The sequence below is a fragment of the Triticum aestivum genome, chromosome 5B, assembly GCF_018294505.1.
Source record: "Triticum aestivum cultivar Chinese Spring chromosome 5B, IWGSC CS RefSeq v2.1, whole genome shotgun sequence".
In the NCBI taxonomy this organism is placed as follows: Eukaryota; Viridiplantae; Streptophyta; class Magnoliopsida; order Poales; family Poaceae; genus Triticum; species Triticum aestivum.
In genome coordinates this window covers 177676038-177695450 of record NC_057807.1, presented here as the reverse complement: position 1 = coordinate 177695450, position 19413 = coordinate 177676038, and positions in this window count along the sequence as shown.

The window sequence follows — 19413 nt, the reverse complement described above, 5'->3', positions numbered from 1 at the left end:
GTTGGTAACTACGAGTGCATAGAGTTTCCCTTCGAGGTAGAACCCGACTCTCATGTAAATCCGAATGAAACTCGAAGAGGAAAGAGTTCACCTCAGTTTTAAGGGCACGTGCATGTGCTCTTGTCGTCGGTCTTCTCCGTCCTTGCGGTGGTGGTCTGACGTCCATGGTGATGGTCGAGGGATGCTCTGCATCACTTCGCCATCATATTCCATGTGCTGACCTGTTTCGGGCTGCAACGTCTTATGTTGCAGACTACTAAGACAATGAATAAGGTGCGATAGGTTGTTGTTTTGCACTCAGCTATGCCGTTGGAGTTGCTGGACTCATTTACCCTCGAAGCTTCCGCAGTTATCTAGTTTAGATGGCCTTCAGCCATGATATTTTTGTGTAATCATACTCTTTATGAGGACTCGATGTAATAAGTGTGTGGTTGGAACTCTCTTATAATTCCTCGAGTACCGTGCGTGTCAGCATTACCGATCCAAGGATGACACTGATGCACAGAGACTTGACCGTTTGAGGTCTGGCCGCTACACAACCGCGATTCTTTGAAAATGTAGTTCGCTAGTCGTTGGCTTCTGCCCCTTAGTAGATTATACTTAGGGTGTTATATTCTAATTTGCATCCCTTAGTCGACGTCTCGGTGCCTAGGGCGATTGTATTAGTATAAACGAGGCAATTAGATTATAAGGCTTAAAACATACACTTAGTATTAGGATCATTGTGGTGGGGGCAAGTTCATAGCCCCCAGTATATGTCAAACCCTTGGGTGATCCGAGGTCGAACCCACCATATTTTGGCCTTTTCAAAAAAGAGGCCCTTCATTTTGTACGGACAATCACCATCGGCTGAGGGTAGTTTAATACTGTCTCTGGTTCGCCTACCAATTTACACTTGTTGTGACAGTCAGCATTCAACTTTGTCCAATTGAGGTACTTGACCGGTTGAACCAGAAGTAACAATAATAGTGGTGCGCCCTTTGCACCCGTTGCCGAATTGTTTGGAAACATAAGGGGTAAGCATAGGAGCCGAGCAGCCCAACTATTGACCAAAGACACAACTCAAAATTGATGCACATAATGCAAAGTGCCGAGGATGTGGGGATGAGGACTTTCTAGAGTACCTCGGATGTTGCATGGGTTCGGCTTGATTTACATCCCCCCGTCAGGGTTATTGATGCTTCAGGGGCATCTATCATTTGTATCGTGAGAGTTATGCTGAAAAGAGAGTAAATGATGCACCATAAGTTTAGTCGTTGTCCGACCAGTAGGTCCTTCTCCATATTGATGAAAAAAGATCAAACATGGCCATCTGAGGTAAATATAACATAAAGATACAAATTTTTAAGATAAAAGATATCAGGAGGGTAATGCAGCGAGCTTCAATTGACTGCTTTCACATCCTTGACCTGCTGGAGCATGCCCTATGTGTTGTTCATCAACAGTTCCTCATCTAGTCCAAGGAAGGTCATCTCCGATTGGAGTGGAACCCGTCGATACATTAAAGCATTTTAAATGGCGATCACATTGAAAAGCGACATTAGAGGAGGTTTATTGAAATAAGCTCTAGAGCTATTTTAATAATCCCCTGGTCAAGCTTTCTATGCTTTAGGGCAGGGCTTGAATTGATTACCGGGGGGCAGTGAGGGACATGTCGGTTTATCCGAGCAGTGCTAGATTATTTGTGCTCCACCACCTCCCATGGTATTTTCAACGCGAAGTTTTGTACCCGAGGGACATGTATCCCTATTTAGGGCCACCAATGTTTTACCCTGACAAGAAGTTTATTCTTCTGGATCGCTTTATGTTGCCCTCGCTGCTTAACGTAGCTCGGGCCCTTGATGCTTCCTCAGCAGCCTACACATCGGTCGCCAAAGTTGCAGTTTTCTCCTCATTTCTAAGAGAGCGTCCTATATTCCCGTTGACTATGATGATGTTGTTAGGTCTTGACATCTTAAGCTTTAGATAAGCATAGTGGGGGACGGTGTGAAATTGAGCGAAGGCAGTTTGCCCGAGGAGTGCATGATGACCACTTCGGAAGGGTACGATTTCAAAGATTAACTCCTCACTATGGAAGTTATCGGGTGCGCCGAGACAAATTCTAGGGTGACACTGCCCAAGCATTGTGTCCCAATGCCCTGTATGATACCCTTGAAAGTAAGTGTACTGCGCTTGATTCTTGCTAGATCGATATGCATTTTTTTGATGGTGTTGGTGTTTATCAAATTGAGACTAGTGCCACTGTCCATAAGGAATATGGTCAGATGGAAACCGTCCACTATGGGATCAAGTACTAGTTTTGCAGTGCCTCTATAACAGATGCTCGTCAGATGGTCTCTTTGGTCAAAGGTGATTGGAACTTCCGACCATGGGTTATACGTCGGTGCTACTAGCTCAACGGCATAGACATCTCGAAGCGTGCATTTCCTCGAGACAATTAGCATAAATAATGTTCATGTCTTTGACTTTGGGTGGGGCTAGTCGTTGTTCGTCGGCTCGGGCTGGTTACCATCCCCATTAAGTGGTTGGTCCATGCCCTGATTCTCGGCTGCTATCTTGTCGTCCTGCTTGATCACCCAGGAGTTCCGTTTGGAATGAGTAGCAGGCTTGTCTGGGGTGCCATGTATAACACATAGTTTATCCAATATCTTGTCCAACATTAAGGGGTCATCTTTATTTCCTTGAAAGGGCTTCCGCCTGTTGCCACCATTTTGGTTGTTGAATCCGGCATCTAGTGTTCCCTCTTTGGTGTCGCTTCTATTTCCTCTTTATGGTGCTTGTTATTTTTTATTACGTTGAGGTTTACCATTTCCATCACGCACCTTGGAGGTGCCTTGGTCGCCACTATGGCTGCTTCCACGAGCCAGCCAGCTATCCTCACCTACACAAATCCGATTCATCAGATATGTGAGAGCAGCCATTGACTGAGGTTTCTTCTATCTGAACTCTCTTGGGAGCCATTCATCGCAGATGCTATGCAGGAAAGCTACTGTCGCCTCCACATCCGGAGAGTCTACTATTTGGTTTTTCTTGGCCAAGAATCGGTTCTAGAATTTTCTAGCTGACTCCCATAGCTGCGAAACAATATGACCGAGGTAATCTGCGTTCGAGGGTCGGACATACGTGCCCTAAAAATTTGCTAGGAAAGCATTTTCAAGGTCCTCCCAATTACCGATGGAGTTTTCGGGCAAGCTATTGATCCAACTAGGAAATACCCCGCGCGTTGCGATGGGAATCCTCGAGAACTTTTATATATAAAATGGGCAGTTGGGATACAAACGAAAATTAACAGTAAAAGAGAGAGCAAAACAAAGGAAAGTTAATATGTTATGTTATGGCCACCAAGAAATCATCAAGAGATGACACAGAGGTACTAACCCACATAAATAAGTTCTCAATCATAAGCAAAAATCTGATTATCTATGATGGTTACATTGATCAAACACAATCAATAGAATATGCAGGCCCGTATCGGACACATGCATAACATGTTAAACTACACAGGGGCCCCAAGTGACCAGGGGGCCCCGTTTATATCTGTAGACTATTTTTTCGAAAACTTTACGCAAATACTCCTTCTTAATTAATGACCAATCAATTCATTTTTACTGCACGGAGTACTAGCATTCCTTGGGAACATGCATCGTAATAACTCACGCACTCCATCTCTCGCACGCCTCTCCTTCTTCATATTATTTTTGACTCTTTCTTTGTATTCTCTTTCACTTCCTGCGACCCATGCAAATTCCTTCCTCCATCGCAGGGCTCATAGCTTAATTCCTTCATAGTTTCTCCCAAATAAAACTAATGTATACCGTACGCTCCACCCTCAATCCAACATCTATTTATCAGGTGTTATGTTCTTTGATTTCTCATGTCTCCTCTGATTCTTAGATTCTGTTGCTGCTTCTTCCTATGCTGCCCAACTACAACTTTATCCAGACTACCAAAACTCCAAAAGCATTGCCGTTGGCCTCCCCATGATCTTCTTCCCAAATAAACCAAAGTTTGTTTCATTCCCTTTTCTTTATATGTTCTATTTCTAACACATCATAATTTTTTAGCTAACTAATCATTTGATCTACAAAATGTGCTCTTGATAAGTTTTCAGCAAAATAATCAAATGGCGTTATGAAGAAGATTGCTTATGAAGATTTTGCATCAAGGACTGCTAGAAGGATGCATGTTTATGCTAAATAATGTACTAATTTTGAGTTTTGAGAATCACTTTCTGACTATATTTTGTTTTCCTAATTGCCAATAGTTATATCAAGGGGCCTAATTTTGGATGTTCCACGGTGTCGTGGAATTAACACGTCAGATGTCCTCATGAAAGGACTTAGTCGCGGAGCCATCGCAATTGGTTAGCTTGAAGGGGTTAAACCGGACAAGGGACACAAGAGTGTATACAAGTTCGGCCCCTTCGATGAAGGTAAAAGCCTACGTCTAGTTGTGATGGAATTGATTGGGTTTCGATGACCAAGGAGCAGAATATGCTTGCCTGAGTCTCGAGTTGTTGTCTGTTGTCCCTGAACCGCTGCCAGGTCGTCCCTTTATATACATAGGTTGACGCCCGACCGGTCTACAGATATCCAAACCGACTCATACAAAGTGTTCGGTTCGGTCTCTCCTTCCCTAACTTACATTACAAGTTACATAGTCATGGCGGTTTATCACTATGGGACCTAATCCGCCTTTGGGCTTTTAGGCCTCTAAGCTCGTTTTAATAACTTCACCATCTTCTGGATTCTTCATGGGCTTTGGCATAGTCAAGGGTGAACCGGGCCCTCCTGGCCGGTTTACACTCAGTTGTTATATTCCCAACGTTAGGCCCCAGTTTGATTTGAACCTGTTCATGTCAATCTTCAACATCTTCAAAGACATATTGTAAACGTCCTCTTGTATCTTCGTAAACCGCCAGATTGCCTTACCCTGTAAATCTTGTTAAACCGCCGCGACGTCATCTTCGGGATATAGCAATGGTCCATCATGACGTCATCTCTGTATAAAAAGATTAAAAAGATTCCATTCACTTAATAGTTATCCTGAATATCGAGGCGACAGGCGCGCCCACTCTACCGTTTCAGGCTCCTTGATTCTCGCGCCTGCCATTTAGTCTTTCCTCTATAAATAAGGCCCGAGGGCCCTTTCCCCTTTTCCCCTTCTGCGCCTTCATCTTCCTCGCGACACTCCAGCTCTGAAGCTCCGCCGCCATCTTCGACCTTCGAACGCTGCATCAACAAAGGCCGCTGCATCAACCTGGTTGTACCAGAGACCTTCAGTGTTCCTCCGCTATCCTGCGCGTCTGATAATCTTTCTTCCTCATAACCCTAGATCTGAATTTTAGGGCTCCTGTTTTCACCTGCGTTCATAGGTGTTCATCCCTAGTTCCTTCGTATTCGCTTTTGCCATAGCTTGTTTGATTCAACTGTAGTATTAATCTCATGCGGTAATCACTCTGTATCCCGTTTAATACTTAGTAAGCCTTCCTTCTTGTACAGAATCCCTTGACAGAATGCACGAACTCCTCTGTTCTGTTTAGCGCCTTTATAGATCACAGAAAAAATTTCTTTACGGAGGTGCGGTAGATCCAAATAGATTTGATCATTGTGTGAAACCCGTTTCTGTCAACACTTAGCAGAAATTTTGAATCCTGGCCCTTCTGCCTATGGGCGGTTTAACCTTTGATAGCCAATCTGCCATATATCATTAGCCTTCTCTTAAACCGCCAACTGAACCTTGCATAGTAATTTTCCGGTTTATCACTGAATTGTACACTTTAAACAATTAAATTGTAAACCGGCATTTATTTTTCCTTTCAGTTCCCCTCTTCCGGGATGACCAAACAATTCTCTGCTTGCAATTGGGTTCCATCCCGGATTGCGGAAACACAAATCAATGGTTATGTCACCACGGGCGCTTTAGCCTCAAAAGGGTTCTCCATTGGCGAGTTCCGGAATCAGAATGTCCACCTAAACCTCAAGATGGAGAGGTGATTGTATTTATTCAACACTTAGACCAGGGATTCAGTCCGCCCAGATAAACAAAATTCCGGGATGTCCTCGCAAGCTTCCAACTCCATCCGCAAGATATTAGTTTGAACTCTGTGTCCAATATATGCAACTTTCAAGTATTCTACGAAGTCTATCTTCAAGAAGAGCCAACCGTGGAGCTGTTCCGGGAATTCTTAGACGGTCCCAACATAGAGCTTGGTGGCGTTTCAATTCAGAAAAGGAAAGAAGTTGACTTCCCTCATGCAAAACATCATAGCCATCCTAAAGAGTGGAACCTGACCTGGTTTTACTACCGGAACACTGCCCCTGCTGGAGAAAATCCTTTGCCGGGTTATCGCCCTCACCGGCATAGCAACGGCCACCCATTACCTTCACGCTTGACCGCCGCAGAACGAAAGAACTTTGCACCTCAACTCGCCAAGCTCCGGGCTCTGATGGCCAACGGTTTGAATGGCATTGATCTAATCCGCTGCTGGGTTTCTTGGGGAATTTTGCCATTAAGCCGCTGCCTCGGATTGATGCATGAATATACTAGCGATCTCAAAGACCCTCAACGATATCATGAAATAGTAACGACCGATCTTGAAGTTACTAAATCTGTGAAGAAAATGCATGATGAACCGATCTCTCCATGCAGCCAAACTGGGCTGCCTCCATTTTGCGTCTCCAATAAACCGCCAGCGGTAAAGTTCATCTGAATACTTTACTGATTTGCCTCCGTATTAACTGTGTACTAACCTTTCCTTGTCTTAATTTCAGGCTAATAGCTCCTTTTGGAAATGGAATAAACCGGCCCGGGCTCTTCGTGCAAAGACCAAGGCCACCAAGAAAGCTGGTAATAAGAAAACCACCGAGTCTTCTGATCCGCCAGAAGATGAGGAATCAGACGTTGAGGTAGAACTTGACTCACTTGGTTCCTTTTTCGTACATCTTATTGACAATGACTATTCCCAGGATGATGCTGAGGCCAGCCACGCAGAACATGTTGAGGTAATCCTTCTTTCTTCCCATTCAGATCTTGTACCGGTTCAAAGAGTTCGCCGCACAGTCCGGAAAGTAAAACAATCTAACCCCCTTGCTCATTTGGATCCAAAATTTTCTTTGAAGACACAGCAAGTTGAAGAGCGTCGCACAACCCAGCATAGTGGTCAGCAAATCACTTCATCCGGTTTAGCAGATACGCCAACCCGGAAACATCATCCAGAGGTGACTTGTTCTCCTAAAAAACGTTATCATTTGAAAGGTTTCTTCTGATGCCCACTCAATCCGTCTGACCCGAATTACCAGGCCTCTTCCAACTCATCTGGCGGTTCATCAACCACTCAGCTGCCTCCTCTCAAAGTCATCGCTGGGTAAGTACATTACTCCTCAACTTGTTTCTTCATGTGTCGGTTTATCATTATTCTAATCCTTTTGATGTTGTAGCGCCAAGGCTCCATTAAGCAAGAAAGCCAAGACCAGCGACCCTACTGATGATGTTGATCCGGAAAAGACCCCAAAGCATGATGGCGAAAACCCTGAGATTGCCATAGACAGCTCTGCTACGCAAAACCCAGGCGCTAATGCTGACCTGCCCGAAGTTGACCTGGATGTACATGTTGATACATCACATCCTCCGACTCCTCCAAGTCCAACAGTTGAACAACGGGATTCAACTACTGATCCGCCAAGCCCTGTTAACAAACTGCCAAGCCCTGCTGCCAAGGCGCCAAGCCCTGCTAAGAATGTCAACCCATCAAGCCCGGCCAAAGATGATGATGTTGTTGTTACTGGCACTGGGTATACCACCCCTGGTAATCCGGTTGCTCTGTCTAAGCACACTGCCAAGGATGAATTCACTGCTATGAGCAAGGGGAAGGGGAAGACCGACTTGTCAGCTTATGTCGATCTCTCTGCTCAAGACCTTCACTCCAGCTTCTTGAACCGGCTTTACACCAACCGTGATTATGAAGCGGGTTTAGTAAACCTGATGAAGGAGCGCTATGAGGTAAACAGTTTGATCTTTGCTCTGTACCTTCATTGCATTGTAGCCCCCAAGGGCCGGTTTGTCTTTAGAAAGTCAAACCGGGACTTTGTATATTCCATTTTGTGCTTTGCGAATCTTCCTTGTGTATTTCTGATCAAACACACATTAGCCCCCAAGTGCCATGATTAAAACTTGTATTAATCCTTGGGACTTCAATAATCAGCAGAAAAAATGATCCACATTAGCCCCCAAGTGCCAAGTGTATAACTGGTTATATGCTTGGGACTTTGACAAAGATATTGACATGCTCTTCTTACTGTTGCAGAGTGAGATAAACCAACAAGTCTCGCAAATTGCCGACCTTCAAGAAAATCTAAAATCCCAACAAGCAGAAACCACCAAGGCCAAGGATGAATTGAAAACCGCCTTAACCACCATGGAGCAGCTCAAGGAATGGTTCAAGTCTGAGCAGGCCAACTGGGATACCGGAAAGGCTGGATTGCTGAAGCGGGCGGAAGACGCTGAATCAGCTCTTAAACCGGTGACAGAAGAGCTTACTGGATTAAAGCGCCAAGTCAATGCCATGACCTCTGCAATATTTGGTAAGCACTGTTTGCCAAGGCTTTATGAATATTCTGCTTTAAAATTTCTCCGGTTTAACCTCAACTTCTTAAACCGCTATAGGTAGCCGCATTTCTCATCTAGGTTCTAATATGCGGAAGAAACTCAAGGCCGCGTATACGCTGATTGAACCATTGTATACCGGCGCCCAACGGGTTATCTGCGCCACTTCTTATGACAATGAGGCTCCAACATTGATCAAGGATACGCTGGACCAGCTATCTATGACGCCAGCGCAGATAGAAGAGTTGAAGCAATCCGCTGCCCGGGCTGGCACGTTATTAGCACTGACTCGAGCCAAGGCATGGATAGCTGATCTTGATCCGGCTGATATAGCCAAGGGCTTCCTCAGTGAACAAGAAAATGGCGAAGTATTTGACAACGACGCCCTCAAACGTGTAACAAGGGAGATGCGTCCTCTGGCGAGTCAATTGGCAGAAGAAGCTAACCTGACGGTTCACCGATCCTGCTATGACGCAAACAACAAACGGGTTGAAGCTATTATTCCTGAAGTGCAGAACCTTGTTCCACCAATCCGTAAGCACACTTACGCCCCTGACGTTGATCCGGCTGAGCTTATAAGTGAAGAGGCTATCTTTCAGGCCTTAACCCAGATTGACTGGACCACCAATGACTTCCAGCCATTGGATGGGGAGGAGGAGGCTGAACCGACGCTAGATGACCCATCTACTTCACATCAACCCGGCGATGAAGCTTAATCCGTCAATCCGGTTGATATGTCAGAAACTGTCCGTTGTGAAACAATTCCATCTTTTGGGCCTCTGAGTGCCTTGTAATAGGGTAGCAAAAACTATTTTGCTCTACTGCCATCGTGTAGAAGATACTTTATGTGATCCGCCATGCTAATTTCAATGTTGGTTCATATGTCATAGTACGCAATCCCTATGTCTGCATAAAAAGAAATTGTCCTGGCGGTTTACCGCCGGACGGGTCGTAATGCCCAAGATAATGGCCTGATCGATAATCAAACCGTAAAAAATATGAAATGATTCATACCTGTGATGTAATATCACTTTAGTTGGCTGATCAACTTTGTAATAAGGGTGAAAACCCAAATCTGTAATCTTGTATAACACCACGTATAATAAGTCATACCGGGTGATGATAAACATCAGATGATCAAAGCTGGCGACACATAATCAAAGCCAGCCCGGGTTAATAAACTTCGGTTTAAGAATAAGGTTTGTCAACATGTAGTTGCAAACCAAGCCGGTTTAAAGAATACCGGTCTAATAAGATGACTGACCAGGCCAAGAAAATCGGTTGAACATAAAATTCAGCAAAACGCAAATAAAACCGTGTAGTCGAGGCTTTTTGAGGGCTGCCAGGCCCAAATTCGAGGCTTTTTGTGGGCTGCCAGGCCGCTGAGTTGAACCATTTAACAAAGCCTTTTAAGATGGACCTCCAACTAACCAATCACCATTTTAACTTTGACAAGTGCAGGGTCTCAATGAGATTAACTGTCAAATGTTCGAAGGGCCGTGCCAGGATGACCTGGATAGGAGTGTCTTACTTGATGAAGGCAGGTTAACCCGGGGTTTTAGGTAAATATACCAGGCTTCCAAGCCGTGGGTCGATACCCAGCTACAAGGGTCCATTCAAATTCCTTGGTATTTGACACAAGGAGCCCCCAAGTAACGTGATGAGTTGTGCTCATTGGGTGCCTATGTTTGAGTTGTGCATAGCATTCAGACTCTCTTTGGCCCCTTGGGTGTGAAGCTCCCAAGCTATGTTGTGGCGTGATAGCCGGTTTAACAGGTAGTACTCCGCTTTGTCAGCTGAAGCCCCCATGTAACTCAAAGGATATTTGAGAAAAAAAATAGCAGAGGCCCCGCTTAGAGCAAGGATGCTGATTTATTTATTGATCATAATATATACATTGTCTAAATATGTACATAAGAAGAGCCTATGGCTCAAGTGTAATAAGGCCGGAGGAGAGCTATGTTCCACGGCCGCCGGGTCTCCTCCTCAGAGTTGTGTGAGTTGTCTCGAACGTCAATGAGGTAGTATGATCCGTTGTGCAGATTTTTGCTGACCACGAAGGGTCCTTCCCAAGGCGGGGATAACTTGTGCATGTCGGTCTGATCCTGGATGAGCCAGAGCACCAAGTCACCTTCTTGAAAGGTTCGTATCCTAACCCGGCGGCTGTGATAACGCCGTAGGTCTTGTTGATAAACTGCCGATCGAGCCAGAGCCATATCCCGTTTCTCATCAAACAGGTCTAGTGCTTCTTGGCGAGATTGCTCGTTGTCCGCTTCAACAAAATTAGCAACCCGGGGCGAGTCATGACGTATATCATTTGGGAGAACTACCTCTGCCCCGTATACCATAAAGAAAGGCGTGTAACCTGTTGAGCGATTGGGGGTGGTGTTGATACTCCACAACACAGAAGGTAATTCTTCCACCCAACAACCCGGCGTCCGCTTCAAGGGAACCATGAGCCGGGGTTTAAGACCCTTCAAAATTTCTTGATTAGCTCGCTCCACTGGACCGTTGGATTGAGGGTGCGCCACAGATGCTAGGTCAAGCCGGATGTGCTCTCTCTGACAGAAATCCTCCATCTCACCTTTGGAAAGGTTGGTACCATTATCCGTGATAATACTGTGTGGAAAGCCAAAACGGAAGATAATCTTTTTGAGAAATTGAACCACCGTAGCTGCATCACACTTGCTGACAAGCTCCGCTTCAACCCACTTGGTGAATTTATCAACTGCCACCAACAGGTGGGTCTTCTTATCCTGGGAACGTTTAAAGGACCCCACCATATCAAGCCCCCAAGTAGCAAAAGGCCAAGTGATAGGAATCATCCGTAGTTCCTGAGCCGGAACATGAGCTCTGCGTGAAAATTTCTGACAAGCATCACATCGCTTTACCAGATCCTCCGCATCAGCATGAGCTGTCAACCAGTAAAACCCATGACGAAAAGCTTTTGCAACCAGGGGCTTTGAACCAGCATGATGACCACAATCTCCTTCATGAATTTCCCGTAGGATCTCTTGGCCTTCTTCCGGAGAAACACAACGCTGAAATATGCCTAAAATGCTACAGCGGTGTAACTCGCCATTGTGAATGACCATGGACTTGGATCGCCGGACTATCTGTCGAGCCAGGACTTTATCATTTGGTAGCTAGCGCCGGTTCATATACGCCGGATATGGAACCGTCCAATCCGGTACAACATGTGAAGCGGCCACCAACTGAGACTCTGGATCAGGAATAGCCAAATCCTCTTCTGTAGGCAACTTAACAGACGGATTATGCAAGATATTTAAAAAGGTATTAGGAGGTACCGGTTTACACTGAGATCCAAGCTGGCTTAAAGCGTCTGCTGCTTCATTTTTTCGCCGATCGATATGCTCGACCTGATACCCTTTGAAGTGACCCGCCACAATATCCACCTCATGCCTGTAAGCCGCCATGAGTGGATCCTTAGAATCCCAAGTACCAGAAACTTGCTGAGCCACCAGATCAGAATCTCCGAAACGACGAACTCGACATAAGTTCATCTTTGGCCACACGGATACCATGGAGTAAAGCTTCATACTCAGCTGCATTGTTAGTACAAGGAAACATCAAGCGGAGGACATAGCAAATTTTATCACCTCGAGGGGATGTAAGGACAACTCCAGCCCCCGAGCCTTCCAACTGCCTGTATCCATCAAAATGAATAGTCCAGTACGTATTATCCAGTTTGTCTTCTGGTGCTTGCAACTCGGTCCAGTCATTGATAAAATCCACAAGGGCCTGAGATTTGATGGCTGTTCGAGGTACATACTTTAAACCATGTGGACCAAGCTCGATTGCCCACTTTGTAACCCGGCCAGTTGCTTCCATGTTTTGAATGATATCGCCCAAAGGAGCAGAACTAACCACTGTGATGGGATGGCCTTGAAAATATTGCTTGAGTTTTCGACTAGCCATAAAAACCCCATACACCAACTTCTGCCAATGTGGATAGCGTTGTTTTGACTCGATCAGAACTTCACTGATGTAGTATATAGGTCGTTGAACCGGATATTCCTTCCCAGCTTCTTTACGCTCAACCACAATTGCCACACTGACCGCTCGGGCATTGGCAGCCACGTATAACAGCAAAGGCTCATTATCAACTGGGGCTGTAAGAACCAGTGGTTCAACCAACTGCCGCTTTAGCTCCTCAAAAGCCGCATCAGCTGCGTCACTCCAGATGAAATCATCTGTCTTTTTCAACATCTGATACAAAGGAATTGCCTTCTCTCCCAAACGACTGATAAACTGGCTAAGGGCTGCAATCCGACCTGCTAGACGCTGAACATCATTTATACACTTCGGCTTGGCCAGGGATGTGATTGCCTTAATCTTTTCCGGATTAGCCTCAATGCCCCTGTTGGACACAAGAAAACCGAGAAGCTTGCATGCCGGAACACCAAAGACACATTTATCCGGATTAAGCATCATCTTGTAAACCTGAAGATTGTCAAACGTCTCCTTAAGATCATATATCAACGTCTCCTTCTTTCTGCATTTTACCACAATGTCATCCACATAGGCATGAACATTACGCCCAGTCTGCGTGTGAAGGCAATTCTGGACACAACGCTGATAAGTTGCCTGGGCACTCTTGAGCCCAAAGGGCAGAGAAACATAGCAGAAGGCTCCAAAGAGAGTGATGAAGGCTTTCTTCTCCTGGTCCTTAACTGCCATCTTGATCTGATGATATCCTGAATAAGCATCCAAAAAACTCAGGCGCTCACAACCCACCGTCGCATCAATGATCTGATCAATACGCGGGAGAGTAAAGGGATCGGTTGGGAAAGCCTTATTCAAGTCCGTGTAGTCTACACACATACGCCAGGTGCCGTTTTTCTTAAGAACAAGCACCGGATTAGCCAACCATTCAGGATGAAACACTTCGACTATAAACCCAGCAGCTAACAGCCGGGCTACCTCTTCACCAATTGCCTTGCGTCTTTCTTCATTAAAGCAACGAAGAAATTGCTTGACCGGTTTAAACTTCGGATCAATATTAAGAGTGTGCTCAGCGAGTTCCCTCGATACACATGGCATGTCAGAAGGCTTCCATGCAAAAATGTCCCGGTTCTCACGGATGAACTCGATGAGCGCGCTTTCCTATTTTGGATCCAGATTGGTGCTGATGCTGAACTGCTTGGACGAATCGCCAGGCACGAAGTCAACAAGCTTAGTCTTGTCAGCTGGTTTGAAATGCAGGGTTGGGTCATGCTCAGTGGTGGGCTTCTTCAGAGGGGTCATATCTGCCGGATCAACATTCTCCTTATAGAACTTTAGCTCCTCTGTAGCACAAACCGACTCAGCATAAGCCGCATCACCTTCCTCGCAATCCAAAGCAATTTTTCGACTTCCATGAACCGTGATAGTCCCTTTATGACCCGGCATCTTGAGCTGCAAATAAATATAACAAGGTCTCGCCATGAATTTTGCATAAGCCGGCCGCCCAAACAGCGCATGATACGGGCTCTGGATTCTCACTACCTCAAAGGTTAATGTCTTAGACTGGGAGTCATGCTCATCACCAAACACTACTTCCAAAGTGATCTTACCTATGGGATATGCCGATTTACCTGGTACCACACCATGAAAAACAGTGTTGGACGGTTTAAGATTCTTGTCTGTCAACCCCATGCGACGGAAAGTCTCATAATACAAAATGTTGATACTTCTTCCTCCATCCATGAGTACTTTGGTGAACTTATAGCCTCCCACCTGAGGTGCCACCACCAAAGCTAGTTGACCCGGATTGTCAACCCGGGGTGGATGATCCTCCCTACTCCACACAATAGGCTGTTCAGACCACCGCAGATAACGTGGAACTGCCGGTTCAACAGCATTGACTGCCCTCTTGTGAAGCTTCTGATCACGCTTGCACAGACTAGTGGTGAATAGATGATACTGCCCACCATTCAACTGCTTTGGGTAACTCTGGTAACCTGACTGCTGCTAATTCCCTTGATTATTCTGCTGGTTATTACCACCTTGGTTGTTCTGGTTGCCATGATTATTCTGAAACCCAGAGTTTGATCCGCCGCCACCATGAAAACCTGGACCTGAACCGCCCAACGGAACCTAATCATACCGGAAAAGATCAGAGTTTTTGAACTCCTTCATAATGTTACAATCCTTCCAGAGATGCGTTGCGGGAGCCTCCTTGGTCCCATGCTTTGGACAGGGCTGATTCAACAAACGCTCCGGATTCATCGCCCCGCCGCGCTGGGGCGGTTTACCTTTTCGGCGATGCACATTAGCGTTAGCCACAAAATCTGTATCCGCTTTACACTTACCATTATTCCCATGGCCTCCTTGGTTGTGCTGCTGTCCCTTTGCACCGCCATTCTTCTTTCCCTTCTCCGGTTTCTCATTATCAGAATCGGGATCCTTGGTATTATCAGAATCGGCATACTTTACCAAGGCTGCCATGAGGGTTCCCATGTCGTTGCAGTGGCGCTTGAGCCGTCCCCACTTCATCTGCAGTGACTTAAACCGCCAATTGCGCTCCAGTGTTATAATCGCTTGACCAGCGTTAATCCGGTCGGACAAGTGCAAAACTTCTCAAACTCGGCGTACCCAATGAGTTGTTGACTCGTTCTCCCCTTGAACACAAGCCGAGCCTTCAACTGATCCCATGACTCGATGGAATTAGCTGGCAGATTTTTCAACCAAGTACGGGTTATTCCTTCCAACATCATCGTGAAGTACTTTGCACAGGCCGCTTCATCTACATCCAGAATCTCCATTGCCATCTCATAACTCTCAACCCACGCCTCAGGTGGCTGATCCGCCGTGTAGTTAGGTACTTTGCATGGACCCTTGAAATCTTTGGGCAGACGCACATTACGGAGAGCCGGAATGAGACACGGCACTCCCCATGAACCGAAGGCAAGCCTGGTGCCTCGGTCAACTGATGCTGCTGGCTGAACCGGGGAGGGTTGATAACAACCCAAAGCGGCATCCCTTCGTGCCCTGCCATGATCCACCACATCTTGAGCATTACGATGCCGCGTGCTGCTAGACACCTCTGGTTCATCCATACGCCTGCTATAGCTTGGGCTCGGATGAGGGGTTGAATGAATTCTATCTCGGCTATATGAATAAGCATGCTGCTGCACCACGGCGGTTTGGAGAAGGTCTCTCGCCCGCCGCGTTTCAATTGCTGCTATTGAATCACCCTCCATCAGAATGGCTGCCAGGCATGATGCTGCGGCAATCATGTTATCGAGAGGGCTTGAGAAGTGACCCGGTGGTGTAGACACGTATTGCGGCGGGTTATCTGTTCGTTGGGGTGGCTCTGCTATCCGTAGTTGATCCAGAGCTGTCCTAGGCGCATTAGTCCGGTTTGCAACTGCCGGATTGCTCGGCCCAGCGCCTGGCGTTTGAAAGAGATTTAACCCTTCGTAAACCGGCGACAGACGAGACCGGTACTTCCTTCGCATTACATCCTCTGATGTGGTCCGATCCAGCATGATCTGGTAATTCTGTGCCTGTATCCGCTGTGACTGGGCATCCAAAGCGGCCCGTTCTTCAGCCATCCTAGTATCCTCAGCTGCCAGATCCTCCTTTGCCTGTGTTATTTGGTCCTTCAGCTTCGCAACATCCGCATTGTGTTGATCCCGCGTCTCCGGGGTGACTGTCGTGCTTAACAAGGTCGCCCAGGCATCCATCAATCCGGAGAGGACTTGAGCCGGTCGGCGCGCCGGGACTCCTGCCGCGGCTGCTGATCCGGTATTCATTGCTGCGGTAGATGAAGACTACAACATGGGCTGTGTTCCGGCCATGTAAACAACAACCTGACTTGGCGGTTCTAGGAGGTCCAGAATATTGTTGCCATCGGAATATCCTTCGAACACGCCACTATGAATCTGGTATAAGGACTCACTTTCGCTAGTGGATGACTCGCCGTCGGAATATACGGCCGTCTCACCTTCAGACACCGGTTCAGATCCGATCCCATGCACACATCCTATGAACGCACGCTTCACGGCGGGCTTAACCCAGGCTGGACTCACACGCTGAGCCATCTCAACGAGGTCGGTGCAGATGTCCGGCTCAGGGCCCGATTCGCCGACCTTGCCGATGAAGACATGAATTCCGCTGAAGGGGACCCGGTACCCATACTCGATCTAGCCGGCCTCGGGGCCCCATCCTTCGTCGTCGATGTAGAGCTTGCCGCGACGACTCTTGGTCATCCGGCCGATCACGTACCCCTTAAGTCCTTCAGAGCAGCCCTTCAAGAACTCGACACCATCATGCGATAGCCCCACGGTGGGCGCCAACTGTCGTGGAATTAACACGTCAGATGTCCTCATGAAAGGACTTAGTCACGGAGCCATCGCAACTGGTTAGCTTGAAGAGGTTAAACCGGACAAGGGACACGAGAGTTTATACTAGTTCGGCCCCTTCGATGAAGGTAAAAGCCTACGTCTAGTTGTGATGGAATTGATTGGGTTTCGATGACCAGGGAGCAGAATATGCTTGCCTGAGTTGCAAGTTGTTGTCTGTTGTCCCTGAACCGCCGCTAGGTCGTCCCTTTATATACATAGGTTGACGCCCGGCCGGTCTACAGAGATCCAAACCGACTCATACAAAGTGTTCGGTTCGGTCTCTCCTTCCCTAACTTACATTACAAGTTACATAGTCATGGCGGTTTACCACTATGGGCCCTAATCCGCCTTTGGGCTTTTAGGCCTCGAAGCTTGTTTTAATAACTTCACCATCTTTTGGATTCGTCATGGGCTTTGGCATAGTCGAGGGTGAACCGGGCCCTCCTGGCCGGTTTACACTCAGTAGTTATATTCCTAACACACGAGGCCCCCATTTTCCCGGGTACGACCCTGAGAATATGCCATAGATAGATAAAGTACATCACAAATAGGAGGATAGGGGAGGAGACCAAGAGTTGATGGGTGTCGTGGTTTCAATTATAATGATGTGCAAGCTTGCATGTGAAGGAAAGATAGTTAGTAGGGATCAATTTTCCAGTTATAAGATAGAATATGGGTCGTGTAGTGTCATAGAAAATTGAGATATATGCATGTGTATCAATGCATTATGGGATGTTTGTTCTCCAAAAGGTTTAATGAAATCACATGTACAGAGGTAGATAGAGGTAAGAACTGTCTCACCTTGCTTACTTTCTTTATGGATCATTTTATTTTGCTATTATAAAATGAATTGTAGTCTATGATCCCAAATCAAATTAACAAACACTGGGTAGATCAATAAAGAAACAAACATTACGAAGGGCACAAATGAAGATAGGTAAGAACAATCTCACCTTGTACCTTTTTATGGCCCTTTTTATCCCGCTGCACTGAAAAGTGAACTACTGTAGAATATGATTCCAAATGAAAATACATATCATGCACATCAGTAAAGAAACAAACGTATATCATCAGTCATCCAAAATGAGCTGGTATTTATACATATGGCATTAGGGTAGAACTTATTAGAGGTAACAAAATGATCTATGAGTTTTACCTGTCAATAACCATCAAGAAAGGTAGACTGAAAATATAAGAGGTTACACATATAGCATTATGGTAGAACTTATTAGAGGTAACCAAATGATCTATGAGTTTTACCTGTCAATAACCATCAAGCAAGGTAGACTGAAAATATAAAAGGTTCTGATAAATTGTAGAGTATCGAGGATTGAGAAGAAAATGGTCCGTACTATCAGACTAAAAATACATGTTGGTAATTGTACATCAATTAGTATTCAGGTCCACAAAAGATGAAACGTGGAAGACTAAAGCAAAATATATAATCATTAATTATTGGACAACATTATTTTCTTGATAACCTCTGCTGCTGCAAGCAGGAGAGATTGCTCTAGATAAGTGAGTATTCCATGTAATTATTATCTGATAGACCATAAACACACCTTCTACTTCATATTGGAGAGTGAAAACTATAGTATAAATTGGATAAACAACCAATTGAGGTAGATAAAGTCTTCCTGTACCACCTAGGTAGCACCACTCTGAACAAAAAGAATAGTCCAAACATGCCAAATTTCTCTATAGAAAAAGTCACATTCTACCGTAAAGTTCAAAACATGAGGACAACATATGGGGGGAGAGAGATGCATGGCCAGCTGCAAAAGGTTGTTGCTACTCCCATAACCAACATGATGTTGAACATCCCACGATCATCCCCATGGACATATCTACATCTCCAACGACACCACTTGGACCAATGACAAGAGCTCGAGCAAAGGCTATCGAAGATAAGGTGAACTCGCTCCTCTCCGAACTCCCAGTTCCTACTTATGAGACATGGCTACTACCTCATGCGGAGACCCTATGTGTGATCAGATATTTGGAGGAAAGCCACGGATCAGCTACACCCAATGGACAAGAAGGCAAGGACACCAAGTTCAATGGACAAGAAGAAGGACCGCTCGAAACTCCCAGTCATCGGACGACCGATGCCGACCGAACATCCGACACCTGGAGGCTCCAAACGACCAGCCAAGTCCCAGCCTTCACACGCTATAGCAGTTAGATGACCGACGCCGACCAGAGGTCCGACAACTCCCAACGCTCAGACGACCGAGCCTCTCCGGACGACCGGCACCACCACACCCGAGCCAAAACATCGGAAGAACGGAGACTTCCGGACGACCGGACGACCGACCCTGACTGGAGGTACGACAATTCCTGACCAGAGCCGAAACATCAGACGCCTGACTGGCACTGGATGTCCGGACCCTCGCGAGCCTTCGGACGACCGGTGACCGTCGGACGTCCCACACCTGTGTGACCGCCCTAGTGTTGG